This window comes from Formica exsecta, unplaced genomic scaffold (assembly GCF_003651465.1).
Source record: "Formica exsecta isolate Colony F162 unplaced genomic scaffold, ASM365146v1 scaffold98, whole genome shotgun sequence".
Taxonomy (NCBI): Eukaryota; Metazoa; Arthropoda; class Insecta; order Hymenoptera; family Formicidae; genus Formica; species Formica exsecta.
In genome coordinates, this window is record NW_021853741.1 from 611,226 (window position 1) to 614,795 (window position 3,570).

Genomic DNA, 3,570 nt, shown 5'->3' on the forward strand with positions numbered 1-3,570 from the left:
GGAAAGAGCGAAAGAACGTGTGCAAGAAAACGGACATGCGCGACAAGTATTGCACGTGTAACGACGAGGGCACGCGAATGCCCTCGATGTGTGTTGCCTGCCGGTGAACGATGAACATATTTGCGTTATTATTAGGCGCGCTCCATAAGGCGTCACCCTCTCTGTTGTGTGCCACGCGCTTCTTCCTCTTTTTACCTCTGAAAGTTGTTTATAGCGCAAGGCCACGCGACGCCTGCGAGAGCCCGCACACCCTTCCTCCTCGACTTCCTGCGCACTTCCTCCTCCTGCACATATCGCACTTAAATAGCATGCCCAATCGGTCACGTCGGTCTCCTCGTGGTTCCGGTTCGCGGCTAGACGCGGTTCGCTTCGTGAGGAACGAAATGCCGCGATCGGCATTGCCGAAACTGATGGCGCTTTTAAATGCCGCCGCCTCCGTTTGTTTCCGAGTGACAACCCTTTGGTTATCTTTCCCCCACCCCCCGAGCGATGTTCCTATTAGACTTAATACTAAATATAGTGGTAAACACGTGTTTCTCATTAACTTGGACGGTTACGATGTGGAAAAGATCCGTCGGCGATGTGAAAATAGTCATCGAATCCCTCTAAAGATACACAGTGAAAGTGTCGTCGCACGTAACGATCGTGTTGATTTGTATTACAATCTATTTTCCGCCAACGTTTTGTGAGCCAATTTGGTTAGATCATAGATACGCACAATAATTGTGAGACATTTTTTAACGTCATTGAAAATGAGTTCTCTATTTTTATTTTGTTTAATCTTTATTCGACATTCAAATATATTTAATATTTTAAGAATTGTTTAATCTCTCTCTCTGAAAAAAAATTCTAAAAATTATTTATTAAAATGTAGAATAAATTTAGGGAAACGGAAATTATTTCAGTCATCCTTGTTTTTTAATTAAATTGAGCCATTTAATTAAATTGAGAATTAAACAATTTTAACAAATAGAGCTTCAGAAACATCAATAAATAACACGATTTTCTTTTTATTTCAATTTTTAATTGATCTGTATTGAAACTAATGTATTAAAATTTTTAATGTTGAATGTCAAAAACATATTTCTAATTTTGACTAAAAAATAATATATTGCAAATATGGCCTAAAAGATATCGATATTAAAACACAGATGATTTTGAGACGCATCCTATATATTTGAAGCTCCTACAGCGCTAAATATAAATGTAAAAATTTTTTATGAACAGTTATTGAAAGTAACTCTAAATGTTTGAAACGCCCCGGTTTCTCGATTGGAAGGAACACATAACGGAAGCTATTGTAATCGATATGAAAGCTATCATAGATTTTCACAAGAGAGAGAGAGAGAGAGTCATTGTGCGATGTTTCATTTTCACTGGCACGGATAGCGATCCGGATGCTACGAAAATATTTTCCCTTTGCATTGATTGCCAATGCTAATCGAGAATTAAATATTTTAACGACTTTCTACAGCGACATTTTTTCCAGATGATAAGCAAAATTCCTTTTATTTGTACCCAATTTCTTTCATCTTACATAATTTAGTGTAAAATTGTTGTATAGGTGGAGTCAAATATTTGCGTGAACAAACGCGAAAATTTTCCACGTATCCGTGAAACTATGCGTAAATACGGCCTCATTGGCGCCAAAATTAATTCTGGAAGGGATTTCGTTGATCACCGAAAATAAAGTGGATGCTCCTACGCAGGCGCATTGTGCGAACGCGATGTAAGGGAAGTAAAAATACATATACTCGGCTATATACATGGTAGAGAACGACGTCTCGATTCTTGTCCCATGATTATTCGCTTCCATGGTTCCTCGAATTAAGCCACGGTTCTCGAGGGTGCATCCCCCATCTCTCATGATGGTACATACGAACTCTACCATTATTCCCGTGTGATCGAACTGTACTATGACTAATATGGGGAACGATGTAGTCAAACGAGGTCGCACTTTCTCTATAATCGTACATTCGATTGTATTATTTTATATTAATTGTCTCGTATCTCTAAACCGCGGAATAAAGCTATTTTTATCCCTACTAATATAATCATAATCAATGTTTAAATGATGCAATTGATTCTTTTAACAAAAATTTTATTAGATATAATCTTTCCTACTTTTTAATAAACAACTTTATCTTTTTAATTATTGCTGAATTAAATTTTGGTTAAAATAATATCCTTTTGACTTTGAATAAAAAAATAAAATTTTATTATTTATTCACTTATATATTTGGAAGAGCATAATACTGTACATAATAACTAAAAAATCATCCATTAGTTACCGATATTTTTATGAAAGAAACTCACATATGTATATTAAACGCTAAATATATTGTGTAAGAGAGAATCTATATATATAAATAAAAAAAGTACACAGAACTTGAAACGCCTTCTACATCATTTTATATCAGTATTTGACAAAGATCTGCGTTTTAATAACGTATAATTAAACCAAGATTAATTAAAATACACATAAACATTGTCCTAAAATAATAATAAAATTTTATTGCATCGTAATAAATAAATATAGAGAGTAATCGACGTCAAATCAATTAGCTTTATGAGTCTGCGTATTCAGAAGTGTACCATCGTAATCGAGAGCAAGATCTATTTGTTGAGAGCCCGGCGTGAGGTTTATAGATCAGGTTTCTCAGCCCGTGCGTCTCGGATGACGCAGGTTAATTTGACGATGAACACCTTCGTCGATGGCCGTGACGCGTTCGAATTAATACATCGTAATGAATAATTCATGTCGATCGTTGCTTATCGATCGGCGATAATGAAAACCCCGCCATGTCGGACCGTCGCGGCTCGTGCCGATCTCGTTCGGCTTTGATGTAAGCGATTCTACGAACACAGAGGGGACGCCGACACACATTAGAGAATCGAATAACTCGGTTAATCGAATGAATTGGTAACTATTATCCAATTACCATGATAATTATCGGCGAGGCTTGATTGTTTGATTTCAGCCATACAAAAGTAAAGTAGTAAAATGAAGATTTCGTTGACACAAAAAAAAAGTTTAATTAAAATAAAACTAAAAAACATAAATATATGAAAAGATCTTGCTACTCAAGCGTAACTCTCTGAATATTATTATAATTTATTGAAATATTTATTGAAATTTTATTAATTCTGCTTTATCGATATTATTAATATATAAAGCTTTAGATCTTATATGAGCTCATTTAGAAGTCAAAATTTTTGGACATTTACATGCACACGTACTTTTAAGTTGGCCATGGATATAGAAATTTCAAAAATCTATTTTACTTTTTTTAAATATTGTTTATCTGAATTCCTAAGAAGATTATTTATGAACAATATCAATCAGGAAGATAGATTTCACGATGTGTCCTTTAGCCTTAAAAATTTTATTTTTATTGTCAAAAATGTTCACACACAACCTCTTTCTCTTTTTTTATAAAATAAAATAAATAGATCTTTTGGGAAATATCTTTTTACCGAAATTTCGAAAAAGTTCTTCAACTATGCATTGTATGTAGATCATTGTCAAGCAAATCTCGATATACATATAAACAAACATACAATCCAAGC